Genomic DNA, 17,913 nt, shown 5'->3' on the forward strand with positions numbered 1-17,913 from the left:
CCTGTTGCTCTGAACTTAAAGGGAGGCATATATAATGGAATGCCACCCTCCAAAGTCAGGAGCAACACAGTCTGGCCACTCAGTCGAATAGTAACTTGTTTTTATTGCTACAAACTAGATTTTGCAAATGGCTTTGTCTTGGGTTGTTTTTAGAACAAATTCAAGGTCATTCCCCCTTGTACTTACATTAGTCAGTTGTAAAACAGAGAGGGGCATACAGGTGGCATGCTGAGAATTGCTCAGTAACCACCATGCAGGCATCTGTCCTGTATGTGAGCATCGATTGTCTAAGCAGGAAGAAAAAGCATCCTAGCATGGTATCTCCCAGGAGTGGATATCGATGTGGGGAAGGGGGAGTGGCTGAAGAGGATGGCAGTAGTGCTACTTCAGAACAGAATGCTCAATAATAACTACCATCTGCTAAGACCATCATCTCAGAGAAGAATGGACAGCAACAGTAACAGCAACTAAGAAAGGTCATCTCATCATTTCCTCGGAAAGAAAGCCAATAGGCTTATGTTGACCTTACACATTAAAAGCATTGTTCATATTTCTTACTGCAGACTTGTGAAACTGTTGCTCGTGGACATACAATTATCAGTTCAATAACAAGAACTAAGTTCACAAATATTGCCCTTCACCTTCACTGCCCAGTACAACAGGGCACTCAGTTAGTCCCACTCAGCTAGCAGGCACATGCAGTGTGGACAGCCCCAACTGAGATGTCCTGTGAATGTTGAATTCACCACGCCAGAGTTCAGAAGCTGGGGACCAGGGTTAGGGATGTAGCTCGGCTGTCACAGGGCCTGTCTAGTGTTCACCAAACCCTGGGTTCCACAATAGAATCCAGGCATGGTGGTACACACCTGCAGCCCCAGAACTCAGGCAGTGGAGGCAAGAGGATCCATACTTTAAGGTCATCCTTAGCTACATAACAAGTTCCAGGACAACCTGGGTCCCAGGTCTCCAAAAAAGCCTGTTTCCAAAAAAGGAAGGAAGGAAGGAAACCATTAATAGCAAAAGAAAATGTATGTTTCATTATTTTTATATTAATTACTTATTAATGTTGACATGATAATACTTTGAAGAACTTGTGCTGAGTAAAATAAGTCACTTAACATTCTTTACTTGTTCATATGGCTTAAGAATCTTGTTACTGAGTGACTCCTCCGAGGGCCAGCATCAGAGAATACTCTGGTTCTATAAGCATATATGCTATATACTTGTCACTGAAATACCAAATAAACGGGGGACCTGTGTCTGTTTTCATACAGGACAAAGAAAGAGTTTGGATGAGAGCCTTCATGTTTGTTGCTGAGATGGGCTTCAAGAGTCCCTGTTCCTGTCAGATGGTGGTGGTGCACACCTTTATTACTAGCACTCCAGAGGCAGAGACAGGCGGATCTCTGTGAGTTTGAGGCCAGCCTGGTCTACAGAGTGAGTTTCAGGAAAGCCAAAAACAAAATCAAAACAAAAAGTCCCTGCTGGTATGACGTTCTTTGTGGCCACTAGAGGGCAGTGGCGTATATAAACTATGACTTCATCCACAGTGAGGCCAGGGCTCCATGCAGAGCCCCTCCAAGTAATTATTAAAGTCCAATCTTTTCCCCTCCCACTTATGTGCCATATGCCTGAGGAGAGAAAGACCACAGGGACAGAGTGGAGCCAGAGCTGTCCCTTAAACTGTGAGGCTCAGAGAAAGGCCATGCTGTGAAGGAAAGTGGATGTTCAAAGGCAAATGTACAAAGCCCCAGGCTGTGGAATCAGGTTTGCTTCCCTGGCTCTGCTCCTAACAAGATGCATGGCCTGAAGCAAATCCCTTGGCCCCTGTTTCCTCCACCCCCACCCCTGGAGTGAGGAGGCGGAACAAGGTGAACTTTAACAGCCCCGACATCAGTGTTCTGCAGTTTCAAGGGTAAACCCCTAAGGCCTTGTTATAATAGGTTTGATGGTCGTCTAAATGAGTCCTAATTACAGGACTTCCAGGCACAGTAGTATTTACTGTAAGTCCATGATTCAAGGGCCCCTCCAAACTCTTAGCAGTAATAGATGAAACAGAAAAAGTTTAAAGCCAAAGTTGAGGATGGTTCAGTTAGTAAAGTCTTACTGAGAACTAGTTAGCAACTGAATCCAGTTAGTGAAGTACTAGTTAGTAACTGAGTTCAATTGGTAAAGTCTGAGTACTAGTTAGTAACTGAGTTCAGTTGGTAAAGTCTAACCAAGAACTAGTTTTAAAGTCTGAGTCAGTAAAGTCTACTGTGTTATCATTAGACCTTGGTTCAGACCCCCCACCACCACTCACCTAAAAAAAAACATGGTCACAGTTGCCGGAGTCTAATCCCAGCTCTAAAGTGGGGAGGAGAGAGGCAGATCCCTAAACTCACTAGCCAGTGGGCCTAGCTGAATCAGTGAACTCTAGGTTCAATAAGAGATCCTGTCTCAAAAGAATAAGGTAGAAAGTCATGTGGAGAGCTGGAGAGATGACTCAGGGGTTCCAGAGGACCTGGGTTCAATTCTCAGCACCCACATGGCAGCTTACAACTATCTGTAACTCCAGTTCCAGGAAATCTGACACCTTCACACCAAGGCACATAAAATAAATTTAAAATAAATCTCTTTTAAAAAAAAGAAAGAAAGCCATGTAGCCAGACACCCAACATCGACATCTGTTGTGCACACACACACACACACACACACATGCATGCACATGGGATAGGGGGATAATATGCCAAGTAGTAAAAAATGCTACTTAAAAAAATATTCAGGATCCTGAAAGAATAAAGGAACAGCTAACAACCATTAACAAAAACATAAATTATGAAGCAATACAGAGCCTAAGTTATAAAAAAAAAAGGGGGGGGAACCAATGAAATGAAATTGTCTGAATTAAAATAGATAGATTGAATAGTGTTGTATATAGTCAGAGAACCGGGGTGGAACAAACAACACTAATGAGATGGCCGTACTGAAAAAGTCACCCAGAGATATCAAGTGTGTTTTTTAATATGTAAACACGGCACCAGCCACTGAAGCTCCTGTGCAAGGCCAGGTAGCAGCCCACAGAGAAGCCGGAGGTGGTGAAGATGACCCTGTGTGACTTGATCACCCTGCCTGCCATGGCAGTTGGTGTGGTGGGCGTGTACAACGGCAAGCCCGTCAGTCAGGTGGAGGACAACCAAGATGGACAGCACTCACTCCTCCTACTTCATCTCCGTCAAGTAGCCTTTGTGACCACTGAAGACACATGCCCACCCGAAAAGAAAAGGATGGAGGGATGGCATCAATACTCTCTTCCTGATCTCATGGATGGGGGGCGGGGGTACCTTTGGAAGATAATACTCTTCTAGGTGAGTTTATGAGCCTGGAGCTCCCATGATGGGATTAGCTTTATGAGGAGAAACCAGAGTTCCCTCTGTCATTTGAAGGTACTGACAGAGAGCAGCTGCCTGCCTGCCAGCCAGCCAGGAAGTGAGACCACACCAGAACCCAACCATGCTGGTACCCTAACTTCAACCTTCAGCCTCCAGAAAAATCTGAAGAGTAAGCAGTTGCAACTTAAGTCGTTCAGCTTCACCGTATGATTGCACAATGGTCCAAGCTAAGCGTGTGCATAAAAGGCTGGGTCTGGCTTAGAGACAATGATGCAAGCAAGGTACATGTGGAACTGTCCTGATCCAAGGGAACAGAAACAAGGGTCCGGTCCAGTTGCTAACAGCTGTCTGACAGGGAGGAAAGAGACAGCTTTACAACTCAGAAGTAGTTCACATGGGTCATGACCTTTCTCTGAAGCCTAGGCTGGCCTTGCCTCCTTTTCAATTCAGCAAGAACACCTGCTCAGTTGTAAATAGCAGCAGTTACAGGAGCCATGAACTTGGACCTGAGGTTGCCAAGTTTGGCTGTACCCTGCAATCTTCCAGGGTGCTTTCAACCAGCTCCCCCCACCCCCACCCCCACCCCCACCCCAACTCGTGTGCAATTGGTCTTGACTGTTGCCTGGGCAAAAGGGTTATTTATAACTCCCTGGGTGGTGCTCCTTTTAGTCAGAGTTGGGAACTCCTGGCCTAGAACTTGGTAAGGCAAAGGAAAAAAAAACGTTCTCACTGTCCAACGTGCTGGATCTTGGGAGAGGATGCGCAGAAGCCCTCCAGACAGCCAGGGAGTACCTTGGTGAACCTCAGAGGCCACTATTGGGACAGCATAGGTCTTCTCTAAAATCAGAAGAGAGGAAGCAAGGGGTATGGAGTGCTTGTCAGCAAGACCCTCACCCCGCCCCCCATTGAGGAGGAGTGCGTGCCCCTCCACTGACAAAAGGAAAGGCCATGGGATAATGAGACACATCATTTCTCACCTGGACGTGGGAATGACCGAGAGAAAGCAGGTTTGCTGTTAGACCTTCCCCCCACCAGGCCTAGCAAGCCACCCTCCACACTACTTGCCCCTTCTGCCCTACTTCTCAGTCTTCAATGTACCCCTTTTCCTAACCCCTACTGTCAAACCGAGCCTCATCAACACTGTGCCCCCAGGCTCTAGCCACAGATCCTGCATCTCCCCACAATCCATCCTTACCCCCCAGCCTTCCCAGTCCCTGTCATATAAGTGTCCCAGCTACGCATCCACCGCCCCCACCCCTCCTCCCTGCTGCTATGCATGCTAACACCTGAGCTTGCGCCCCCTCTTCCCAGACCGCCTCACGGAAGATAGAATTGTCTCCCTAAGCTGCCATGTGTTGGCTGAATCATCTTCCTGTGTTCGTGACTCCCCATTGCTAGTTACATAAAGCCCAGCCTCCTCAGCAGAAGCTGCAGAGCCCTGTAGCCTTACTTCACCCCTTCTCTCCCCTTCCCTATAGCCCCAGAGCTGAGCCCTCTGCCCCACACAAGGTATGAACTCACAAGCTTGCTCCCCTGTGGCGACTAGCTTCAGACGTAAAAACTGACCCCTACCTACTTTAGCATCCTTTCTGTGTCCCCCTCCAGTGTTTCTCTCCATGTTCTCCATGCAGCACCCACCACCCACGCTTCCCATCTAAGTCCTCAGAGCTCCTGGAGTGTGGAAAGACTAGTCTGTCTTCTTGCTTCTTCCCTGTTCATTCCATTCTAGGGTCCTAACGAGAAGCAGAAACTTGAGGTGATTCTATTGCCTGTCACTGTGCCCTGTACATAGCAGGTGCCGACCACGATTCCTGGGCAACCCAAAGGCTCCCAGGGCAATGGAGTGGGCAGCCAGTGACGATGACCACGTGGGTAGATGGCAACTGCCATGGACGGAGAGACACTCAGAAGACAGGTGACTTGTGCTGAATAGCAGAGCGCTCAGCCTCACTCTTCGGCCTGCACCTTCCAACACACTTGCTCACAGGTCACGGGTCAGCGAACCATGCCTGTGGCTGAGCTGACCTGGCAGCCAGCATGGGGCTACACAGTGCAGGCCTGCACATTGCCTTGCCATCTCTTCTGTTGGAGAGAGAAAGCAGCCACCACCCCCCAAAAAAAGATTGACTTGGGAGAGTTTATTTTAACTCACAGTAGGAGGTACATGGCAGGAACATGAAGGTGGCCGGAGCTAGAGCATCTGGAGCATCTGGTCACATTGAATCTGAAATCAGGACAGATGCTTAGGCTCAGCTCACTTTCTCCTTTTCGGTCCGGGATTCCAGACCAAAACCTGAATTGATACACAGTGGGTGGCTCTTCCTCCTCAATTAACCTGAAGAAGGAATTCCCCACAGAGATGGCCAGAGGCCAGTCTCAGCTGATTCTGATCTCGTGGAGTAAAGAGTTGAAATTAACCATCGTTCACAGGGACTGTGCTGACAAAACTTAGCAGCTGAGTCCAACACTTTTGAGAAAGTGGCTTTCAGAAGACCTGAGGCCACACTCAGGAGCCCTAGCCACTGGGACACAGGCAAGTCCCCTCTGCCCCAACTGAGCACATCGTGTTCATCTTAACTGAACAGATCATCTTAACAGAAAAGGCTACAGCCTGGGTGACATGAAGTCCTCAAGGGATCATACCTTTCATTTCAGAGGATTGTCCAGTGATTGCAGTCGATGCTAGTCCCCACCCACCCCTGACTGCAAGCTCCCTGCATGCCTGCTCTCACTCCACTCATCTGTAGCCCAAGGTCTGGGGACTCCTGCTCAGGGGCCCACATGACAGCATAACACACATGGGCAGAATGGCTGCAGTGCTGCGGTTGCTGAGGGGATTGGGACGAGGCTGTGAAGCTGTGTGTGGTTGCTGCCGGTGCTCCTGGAGGTATCTGTGATGGTTACAGAATCAGCCCAGTTGTGGTTGTAGTGTGTGTGTGTGTGTGTGTGTGTGTGTGTGTGTGTGTGTGTGTGATTGGGGTGAGGGGGGGTTTCCTTGGGACAGATATGGATGGTTACAGAGTGAGGGCGGAGGTGACAGGCACTCTGAGTCCTTTATCTATCGCAGCCCTGACACCTGACACCAGCTCATCACATAGTGGCGCCAGGCTATGCCCAGACAAGCAGACAAGCAAGGAAAGGGAAGGGCAGAGAAAAGAGATTGTTTCTGGTGACTCTGTGGGGGTGGGAAGCCCACAGGCTCCCAGGCCACTGCCTCCTCTTTGCTGCTGTTGAGGATGCCCAGAACACCAGGTAGGGCACTTAGCTAGAGCTGGAACAGAGGGTGAGTGTTTTAAAAACCCTCTGGGCAACACTGGCCCTGCTTGGAGAGAAGGCTCTCCCTAGCAGAAACCCTCTATCTGAACGACCAAACAGACCCTGCCATAGCCACAGCCCTGAGCAACACAAAGCAAGCCTTCAAAGTAATGCTGGTATCCCTTCCTGCCTGAGGCCAATGAGACAAGATAGGCCTGTTGTCTCAGCAAAGAAGAGTCTCACACAACATTCAAGCACTGCATCTAGTAGCCTATAGAAAATGAACAAGAGAGGACATTTCATTCCTTTCAATGTGTTCTCTTGTATATATGCTGACCTGTGGTTTTTTTTTTTTTTTATAACCAAGTCCATTTAAATTAGACTGTGTTTTAATATGGGTAAATGTTTGCCATGTCTCTGAAGGCTGAGATAGGGGAATTGAAAGTTCAAGTTCAAGCCGGGGATGCCAAGGAATAGTTTAAAGCCAGTCTGGGCTCTAACAAGACCGTGTCTCAGTAATACTAACACAAACAGAAGGCTAGTCTGAGTTCCAAGGGCTGAGGGGATGAGAAAGTGATGTCATTTCCCCCAACCATATGACCCATGCATGGACTTCTAAGGGTGGTAGGAGGAGGTGCAGAAGATGGCATGGCCAGCCCACACTGCCTCACACTGCCTCAGTTTCCAGCATGCTACATTGCAGATCTACACCACCACACCTGATTCCGGGGCTAGAATTTCACAGCTGCCTCAGGGACCTACATCCTCTGAAACATATCCCCATCCTCTAGATTCTGCCAATCATGTATTTATTGCTTTAAGTTATTGAAAGCATGATCCAATGGTCAAAATACATAAAGGGAACTACAATTAAACGTTCCCTCCCATTCTTTTCCCGAGACCCCCAGAGAAAGTACAAGGAAAATGTGTGAGCCAGACTTCCCTCCACTGTCAGGAAGACCTGGGCAGAATGAAGGGGAAGGTGATCTATTGTGGCTCACAGTCTCAGAGGTTACAGAAGAGCATGAGGGTCAAAGCTTCCCACCTCACAGCAGAGAGGGAGGGAGAGAGAGAGAGTGGAGAGAGTGGTTGTATACTCCCAGGCTTTCTCCTTTCCCCCTTTTATTTCATCAGGGCCCCCAGCATACACAGTGGTGCTGTTCACACCCCACTTAGTAACCCTTCCTGGAAACACCTTCGCAGATGCAGCCACTCCTCAGAACAAACAGGTTGATGATGAAGCGCTATAATCACACATGCAAATAGGCACACACTTGTAGGCTCATAGATGAGTGATAAGTGAATTGTCCTACCATCTCTGCAACAAGACTGGCTGAGTTCAAGATCTAGCACCATCCCTCACCAGCAAGTATGTGACAGGCAATCTCCCCATGTGTAGGTATATGTGCCATGGCACATGTATGGAGGTCAGAGAACAACTCTGGGAAATCACCAGGTTAGCTGGTGAAGAACCAGCCTGTCTCCATCTTAGGCTTAAAAGCCATCTTATAATCATGACGAACTAGGTTCATTCCTGTTTATGATTAAACCTGTTTCTCAGGGATTGCACTATGCCCAACTGTAACCTTAACTACAAATGGTTCTGCACTGCCTGTTCCAGGAATGGCAATCATGTCTTTATTTCAAAAAGTTATTTATAACCATCTTGCAACCCTACCTTTATTCTAAAAGGTTGTATGACCTCCTATGACTGCTGTCATGACTGCCTTGTCATGCCCACCTTGCATGTCTTTGTTTTAGAAAGTCATTAGGACTAACTTGATATGCTGTTCTGCTCCTGTAACTGCACCTTTTTTGGGCCCCAAGTTCACCATTTGGAAACCTCCTACCACTGAACTATCCAATGCTGAGCTCTCAAACTCTGCCTTAGGGGAGGCAGCCTATGCACACAACTGAAAAGGCTTACTTTAATTAATCACTTACTTTAAAAATTTGTTCATGTTCTTTCTCCTCCCGTCTTTGGGATTAACATTGGCCTGCAAATTTCTGGGTAATTCTCCTGTCTCTGCCTCCAATCTCACTGTTGGGAGAACTAAGGTTACACATGCAGGACACTGAATCCAGCCTTTCCACATGGCTTGAGGGGATGGAACTCGGACTGCCAAGGCTGTATAGCAAGGGCTTTTACTCATGAGCCAACCCGCCAGCCCTGGCAGGCCTGTTTTAATGGGCTTTTAGTGGTTTACAATCTTTTACTCTTTCAAGTAATGCTACAATGTATATACTGCATTCTGTTCAAAAGTGACTGGGATAATTCCTAACAATAGAGTGCCAGACATCAGATACATGCATCTATAATTGTGTGTGCACCCCTAGAAGACACCCAGATTTAACACCTGACCAGGAACACTGGCTCTTCAGTTAGCCATGCCTTCAACAGAAAGCATACAATCTTGTTGTTAATTCAGTAATTAGACGTGGTAGGTACACTCTCTCTTATCTTATTTTACAGCTTTTATTATGAGCAGCTTTTATGTTTCTACAGTTTTACTATGACCTATGTTTATATCTTTTGCCCATTTCTTATCACAGAATGGTGCTTTTTTTCTTCCTGGTTAATGGAAGGTCTTTATTATCAAGAATATTGGCATATTTTTTCCTTGCTTGACATTATTGTTTTTAAATTGTTTTTTGTTTTTCCATACATAATGTGTGATGTTACTAAAGGTGTTGGTTTTTTTGTTTTTTCTTTTATGGCTTCTATGGTTAATATCATGCTTTGAAATTTTTTTCCAATTCCCATGCTCATTCGATCATAAATCTCCCAAAGTTCCTTCCAGCATTTTTAAAAATTTAAATCACTGGATCCTCCTGGTGTAGACCCTGGTACAAGAAGTAAAATATGGATCCAACTGAATGTTTTTCCAGATGGCCACCCACTCAACACTATTTATTGAATAATGCATATTTTCTCTCAATGGTTTGAAATGCCATTATCATAAGCCAGTTTCCCAATAAGTTTTGATCTATTCCTGGACTTCCTGCTTTGTTCCAACTCCAAGATGCCCCACATTATTTCAATTATTGTAGCTTTATGTCGGGGACCCCCACCCCCACAAGCCTCACAACCAACATGGGGAGCAGATACTGGGAATGGTGAAGAATGAACAGGGCCATCTTTGTAGACACTGAGTCCAGACCTCCAGGAACTGATCTTGTGGTTTGCTTTTCTTACACATTGAAACATAGTAGAACTTGTGACCTGTGATCTTTCCAAGAGTGAATTCTATTGACTAATAAACAGAGCTCAGGGCTAGGGCCTAGAGAAGGGGCTGTGATAAGCATAAGGGTGGATTACATCAGGGGAGGATGCAAAGAACATTCGGCCTCTTTATAGGGATGTGCTCTTCTCCCTGCAAGACTACAGCCTGAACAATGCTCGGGATGTTGGAGGATTTCGGGTGGAGGCCCAGCTCCTAATAGAAGAGCAAAAATCACCAGGTTGGCTGGTCACTTTTCACTCTGGCACTCCAGTTAACTAGACATCATACATCTCCTCCCATTGAAGAAAATGGGCCCATGTGATCGACAATCCTGATTTCTTCCTGTAAGCCATTCCAAGAGACACACAAGTCCTCCCCTGAGGATCTCCAACTGACAGCTTCCACCCACAGAACCCTCTAACTGCCCTAAACTGGACCCTGCCCCAACCCTACAGAGTAAAAAGCCCAAGCTCTGGACTTGAAATCCTACCAATGAAAAGTAGTACTACCCCAACCTCAATCACCCCATATAAACCCTGCCCTTCTGCTCAGTTCCCTGCTGTATCTCACCCAAGCAGAGCCAACCACCCACCTGGCCTTTCTCATTCCAATAAATCTCCTGAGTGAGGTTTGTTGTGTGGTGTGACTTTGTGGTATTTGTTGGCTCCCGACTGCCAGGATACCTTTCCATCTAAGCTATAACCCTTACATTCCAACACTTATTCTAAGCTGTGTTTCCTACAGCTTTATAATATGCATTTGAATTGTAGCCTCTCTCCCTTCTCTCTATCTTGTCTTCTCTCCTCCTTCTCCCACCCGACAACACTCCCTTCCTCCTCCTCCTTCTCCTCATCCTCATCCTCATCCTCTGTTACCTCCTTGTTACCTCCTCCCTCCCATATGAACTGCTCCTTTTCTGGCGACTTTCCTAATTTACAAAATAAAGTAAAAAACCTGATCTTGAATAGGAGCTAGGAATGTGACTACAGTATGAGTCAATCTGAGTGAACTGCATTTCCAGACAGTATCCAGTAGAACAGGTTTTGCATAGTAAGGAGGATCCCAGGACTCTCTTCCAGTTCAATCATTTACTAGGACTCACAGCATCGGCTGGAAGCTCTTATAGTTATAGCTAGGGTTTATTATTCTGAAGGAATACGGAATACAGCCAGCAGGCACACAGGGCAGAATCCAGGAACCTTCTAAGCATGGAGCTTACATTGTCCTCTCCCAAGAAGCCACAGACTCTTCTCTGCGGTAACCCCTGACCACAGGAGCATTGCCAGCCAGGGATGCTCACCTGGGTCTTGGTACTGAAAGTTTTTATTGAGTTTGAAGCATATTGATATGGATGGCTGTTCACACTATTATCCTGTCATTTTCACACACATACACACCCCACTGGGGTAGTGTTAAAATGGAAAATTGTGAGGAGAAAGACCAGTTCCACAATTATCCAATTAAAGCAAGCTTTATTAAACACTGGCCAGAACTGTACCTGAGATTCCCAGAGAGTGGTGATGAATTGGGTCCTTCAGGTTCCTATAAAGGCCAACCCCACCAAGCTAAGTACTTTCCTCCCTCCTCCACTCAGCAATAAGCATACATCCTGATGTACTTTCTGCCTACATATCTCCTGCCTATGAGTGATCAGACACATCCAGTTCAGTTGGGGCCACCAATCTGGTTTATGGACATGAAAACATGTGCCCCTGGCATTCCAGGAAGCTATCTGCCCTTGGGTAAGAGGGGCTTACAGGTCAACTTTAGCCCTCACAGTAGAGTAGATGCTGTGCGGCCCAAGGTGTCATAAGTCAGCTGTTAGTCTGTCCAGCATGACCCTAAAGCTCCCAGATAAACTGGGACACTCTTATCAGTGACCTGGAGGTGACCTCACAGGATCCAGAGCACAGCAAACCCCCTTTGGTTAGGTCTTTTACTATACTTGAAACTTACATGTATGAGATTGTACAAAATAGTCTGTGAGTTTGCTTTTAATTCCCTCTAGCTGTGGTTGTTTTCTCAACATTTCTTTTTTTTCTTTTTTCTTTTCTTTCTTTCTTTTTTTTTTTTTTTTTTTTGTGCTTTCTCTGGATAAGGTTGCCTAACAATTTATAAATTTATGGGGTTTTTTAATGAAAAGCTTTAAAATATATTTATTGGTTACTTTATTTAAATTAGCTACAAAACAATTATTATTGAAACAATTCTTTTCTGTTTTTAACTCACTGACTTCTTTTTAAAGTTTTGTTTTTGGTTCTGTTTTTGAGTGTTTTGCCTTCATGTACTTATGTGTACCATGTGTGTACCTGGTGCTTGCAGGAGTCAGAGGAGGTTGTGGAGAGTCCCCTGGAGCTGGAGTTACAGATGGGTGGGTGCTGGTAACCAAACAAGTGCTCTTAACCACAGAACCCTCTAGCCCATCTTTAATGCTTTTTAATCCCTTCCTTTTGATTCCTGAGGCATGTTACCCTTCTCTCATTATTTTATTAGATGCTTATTTCATTTTTATTGTTCACTTAATCCTTTATTAATTTATTATGATTTTATATTTTGTCAAATGTTTTTTAAAACAATAACAAAAAAGGATCTTTGTTGATTTATTCTAACAATTTGGGGGCTCACATATTATGGGGGCTAAGATGTCCTAGGATCTGTTTAAAATGATCAAGAGAATTGATGGCTTGGTTCCAGAATTAATGAGGCTGAGAGCCAGGATAGTCCATGAATGGTCTGAACTGGAGCGGAAGGCAGGAGAGCACCTATAATCCAGCTCAAAGACAGAATGAAGAAAACTTTCCTTACCTAGCCTCTGATCATATTCAAGGCTCTAGCAGAAGGGAGAAGGCCTGCTCACGTGGGAGCAGGGTCAACATGCTTGATGCACTCTCCTAGCTCCAATATTGATCTCATTTAGAAACAGATTTGCCCAGAGTGATAGTCAACTGAATAGCTGAGCTCTTTGTGGTCTCGTGAAGTGAACACAAAATTAACCACTCTGCTATGCATTTTCCTCTGGGCACCATATGTCAAAATTTCTGATCAGTAGTATTTTCATTATTGTTGCTTTAGAATCATTCTATCCTTGTGAGTTGTAAAAGAAATTTTTTGATTCTTATGACAAGGTCTCCTGTAGACCAGGACAACCTCCAACTTGTGTTATTGCCAAAGATGACCTTAAATTTCTGATCCTCCTGTCTCCACCTCCAGAGTTCTGGGATTACAGCCATGGGTCACCACACCCAGTATAAGTGTGTGAGTGTGTGTGTGTGTGTGTGTGTGTGCACGCACGCACACACACACACACACACACACACACACACACGAGCGCACGTGCGTGTATTGGTACTAAAGATTAAATTTAGGGCCACATATATACTAGACAAGCACTCTGCCACTGTGTTGTGTGCCCAGCTAGGGATATTTCACTACTACATTCTGACCAAGCAGTAAGTACAGACTTGAATTTTCAGATGAGGCTGATCAGCTTTTCCGAAAGCCAGTACAAAGGTAGCCAGGCCCAACTCAAAACTGGGAAGCTGCTTTGGAAGGATTCTCTCAGCACGAAAACACCATTAAAGCACCAATGCAGCAGGCACTGTTTGCTTAGATAGACTTTTGAGGGTTTGTTTTGGTTTTTAAACTATGATTAAGAAAAGAAAAATTCTACTGAATTTTCACTCTAAGAGAAACCTCTGTCCTTCTCCCATCAAATGGCTACAAGAACCATTACGATAGTCATTTGGTAAGTATGTGGTACCATTCAATACATGTTTCCAGCACTTTATACATGTCCTCTTAATTTTTGCATCAGTCCTAAGATAGAAATGTCACATTCTGTATTTTAAAGATGCTAGAAAGGGCTTACATAACTGTCTTAAGATCACACTTCCTCTTCAGTAGAGAAGCTAGGACTTTGCACTCAATTTGATTTAAAATCATCTCTGGATGCTCCCCTGACTCTCCTGCCTCCTCTGCCTCTGCCCTGCCTCCCCTGCCTCTTCTCTGCCCTAACTTGCACCAATAAGTTGGCAAAAAAAAAAGTTCAGACAAAGTAAGTGTGTCTGTTCTGGTCCACTCTCAATGAATGGAAAAGTCCAGCCCAGGATCCTGGAACCAAGATACAGTAGGCTACCAGCCATGTAAGGCCTTTGCCTGTAGAAGCCATATGGGTTCCTAGGACCCAGAGCCAAGTGCTAATGAAGAGAAAAGCCAGAGAGATGGAGGTGGGGACTGAAAGAACAGGGAGTTGGGACAGCTGCTTCAGCAAGAGGACATCATGGATTGGGAGAGTTCATCAGTGCTAACCATGGAGCCTACATGTGCCGGACACACTTGTTACCTTTGCCAAGCCCATTAAGTTCACCTCCACTGCCTGGCACCTGTCCTCTAAGGAAACAGGCAGATGACCTCCTGTGTTTGAGGTTTTGGTGAGTGATTCGGGCCAAGTCTCTGTTGGAACCAGAGAAGACAACCACATGGGGGCTAGAGGGCCTGATAGCAGCAGCCAGAGATTTCCGAGCGCCTGCCAATGGGGCAGACTATCAGAGTCCTGCTGCAAAGAGATAAGGAACGTTCTGATCCAGCCCTGAGAAGAGCAGGCTTTCTTTATATAGCAGCAGGAGTAGGCTGCAAGGGAATGTCCTGGCTGAAGGCCTCTCTCTAGCCTAGCAGAGAGGGAAGTGGGTGGGAGGAAGGAGCTAGCTTTATAAATAGCCTTGTGTGCACTGATCTGTTCAGTGGCCTCATCTCTGCAAACCCTGAGGCCTAGAGGACAACAGGGACATTTACAGATGCTCTCTTTGCTCTTTATATGTCTGAGTATCTCCAGAGTTTTCTAGAATGAGTTTGAATGCTTAGCAAATATGAATAGAGTGGTTAAAAGCACAAAGAAAATTCCTTTGTTTGAGGATTTCTGTGACCATCTTCACCCTGTTCATGGGTCCTCAGTATGCTAGGCTTGGCCTTCCCTGACACCTGTACTTGGCTAAGCTGCAGGATCTGATCCATCACCCCAGACCTCCCCTCTGCATTCTCTATATCCTCTTCCCCACCAATTCAAATGGCCTTTGTACCTCCCTGTGAGGTACAAACAATTGGATAGGTCCATCCTGCCTGGTTCTTTTTCAAGACAGAGTCTCATTATGTAGCCTTGGCTAGGCTGGAACTCATCACTGAATAGGCCAGCGATGACCTTAAACTCACAGAGATCCACCTGTCTCTGCTTCCCACATTGGGATTAAAGGAATGCACCAGTGCCTCTGGTCCTGCATGCTTCAGAAACAAGATTAAGACAGTAAGTGTAAAGTACCTGGTACACTAGAGATGCCCAACCGACTATTGTCCACACTCAGCCCCCATCCAGGTGACTATAGCCACCAAACACAGCCAGGATGACTTTCCATGCTGCAAAATGACCATGTCCCAAGAGGCATGAAGTTCTGCCAGTCCAGCTCTGGTGCTGATGTAAATCAGAGTTCCAGAGATGCCTTGAGAGGTGACAGGTTCCTTAGAGTTAGTGCCTTCTGCAGTGTTCCTTATAAGGCTGTGGCTCTCATTCAGGGATGAGAGTCATTTCACGTTGCTAGATAAACGCACCAAAGTATAAACATGCTGTTACAACCTCATGCAGGCTCATGAGTTCAGCTCATGACTACAGGGTAATTTTTAGGAGGCAAAATATCAAATATCAAAATGACTCTTGTGTGTGTGTGTGTGTGTGTGTGTGTGTGTGTGTGTGTGTGTTGGGGTTTTTTTGTTTTGGTGGTTTGGTTTTTGTTTGTTGTTTTAGTAAATTTGCAAAAAATGGCACTGTGCTAAGATTCAAAACTGGGAAATTGAAGGGGAAAGAAAATGAGCAAAGATGAAAGTCTCTGCTCTGAAAGAGATTACAGTCTACTTATGGAAGTGAAATGCCTATAGCATAATAGAAAGCTCACACAACAAAACAAGGTATGACTCATGCAGGGCGAGGGCACAGCATGTGTAAGGGAAAGGGAGTTCCTGCTGGGATGGAGAGCTCAGAGCAGCCTCAGGGGGAAGTGGGCACCAGGCCTTGAAGTATCATGATGCAACCAGGACATAGTATGAGAGAAAGGGTCTCAGATATCATGTTTGGGGGGCCCAGTGACTTTTAGGTCTGTGGTAAAAGGGATGGTCAAAGAAAATTTGTGGACAGGAAAGAAAGAAAGAAAGGAAGGAAGGAAGGAAGGAAGGAAGGAAGGAAGGAAGGAAGGAAGGAAGGAAGAAACCAGGAGCAAGATATATCCTTCAAAGATGCCTCCCTCATACCCTACGATAGCTCTTCTTCCAACCAAATCCCACCTCTTAAATATCCCAGTGGATTGTTCCACTAATGGTATAATCACCACTCTTTTGGTGGAACATTTCTTGTCCTCACCATAGTACCAATTTGATTCTAAGCACACATAAATTCCCTTCAAGTCTCTCCAGGAAAAAATTTTGTGCGGTTAGTTTTCAAATGAACAGTAAAATTCACAGCTTACATAGGCCCTTCCCTTCCCATGCACTGGCACACTCTTTAATAAAAAAAAAAAAATCTGAGAATTATCCCACTACTGAGAATGTCCAGTTGCTGATGGCCATTTTATTTTATTTTTTTATTTTATTTGTTTATTGATTGGTTTTTTGAGACAGAGTTCCTCTTAATTGCTTTGGAGCCTATCCTGGAACTAGCTCTGTAGACCAGGCTGGCCTCAAACTCACAGAGATCTGCCTGCCTCTGCCTCCTGAGTGCTAGGACTAAAGGTGTGCACCACCAACGCCCAGCTATAGCCATTTTATAAGTAGATAACAGACAGTTTTTGAGCCTGGGCTGCTCTTTTGCAGCCATCTAGATTCAGTCACTGCCTCTCTTGCTGGAAGATGGGTCCATCAGTTTATTCCTCATTCAACAGGTATTTGCTGAATGCTTACTGCATGCCAAGCATCTTGCTGTGATGGTTGCTCTAAAAACTAAGAAGCCAGAGGTCTTTCTTGGTAAATTGTGTCCCAAGTCAACCATTTGCCCAGACCCAATACCTACGCATCCTTAGCTCCTCCCCATCTCCCAACCTCTTTATTCAATAGTCACCCACCATGACCTGCTACTGCACCCTTTTAGTGCATTTGAAGCCCTTGAACGTCTTCCAACCCCATCTCCTTTTCCTTAGTCTAAGCCTCCATGTTCTCTGTCAGCAACCAGCACCTAATAGATTTTCCTGCTTCCAGACTTGTTCTCATCCATTTTAATTGTCAAACCACAGCATGCAACAAGGAATCCAGGCTCACTTAAATATCTGATTTTATAGAACTCCTGGAAGGAAATCTCTAAACTCTGAAATATATAACGTAGCTTTCTCATTGCTTGTTGTTGGTTTATTTTATTTGCTTTTGTTTATATTTTTTGGTTTTTTTACTCTTTGGCCCTTTGCTCTCTGAGGGCCTGCCACCCAGCTCCCAAATAAATGCATGGAGTCTTATTCTTACTTATGAATGCCTGGCCTTAACTTGGCTTGTTTCTAGCAAGCTTTTCTTAACTTAAATTATCCCATCTATCTTTTGCCTCTGGGCTTTTATCTTTCTCTATTCATATACCTTTACTTCTTACTGAGTGGCTTGTTATGTAGCTAGATGGCTAGCCCCTGGTGTCCTCTCTCCTTCTCTTCCCAAATTTCTCCTCCTATTTATTCTCTCTGCCTGCCAGCCCTGCCTACCATTTTTTTTCTCACTACTGGCTGACTGTTCAGCTCTTTACTAGACCAATCATGTGTTTTAGACAGGCAAAGTAGCACAGCTTCATAGAGTTAAACACATGCAACATAAAAGGATACAACACATCTTTTGCATCATTAAACAAATATTCCACAGCAAAAACAAACATAACACATCTTCAACTAATATTCTACAACAATTGCTTTGGCAAAATACTTGTCAAAGGCAATTTATAGAAGGAAAGCTTACAGTTCAAGTGTAAAGTCCATCATGTCAAAGGAATTAAGGTAGCAGGGGCAGGAACATTAGACAATTGAGCACATAGCATCCATAGTCAGGAAGCAGAGACA

The sequence above is a fragment of the Phodopus roborovskii genome, unplaced genomic scaffold, assembly GCF_943737965.1.
Source record: "Phodopus roborovskii unplaced genomic scaffold, PHOROB, whole genome shotgun sequence".
Classification (NCBI taxonomy): domain Eukaryota; kingdom Metazoa; phylum Chordata; class Mammalia; order Rodentia; family Cricetidae; genus Phodopus; species Phodopus roborovskii.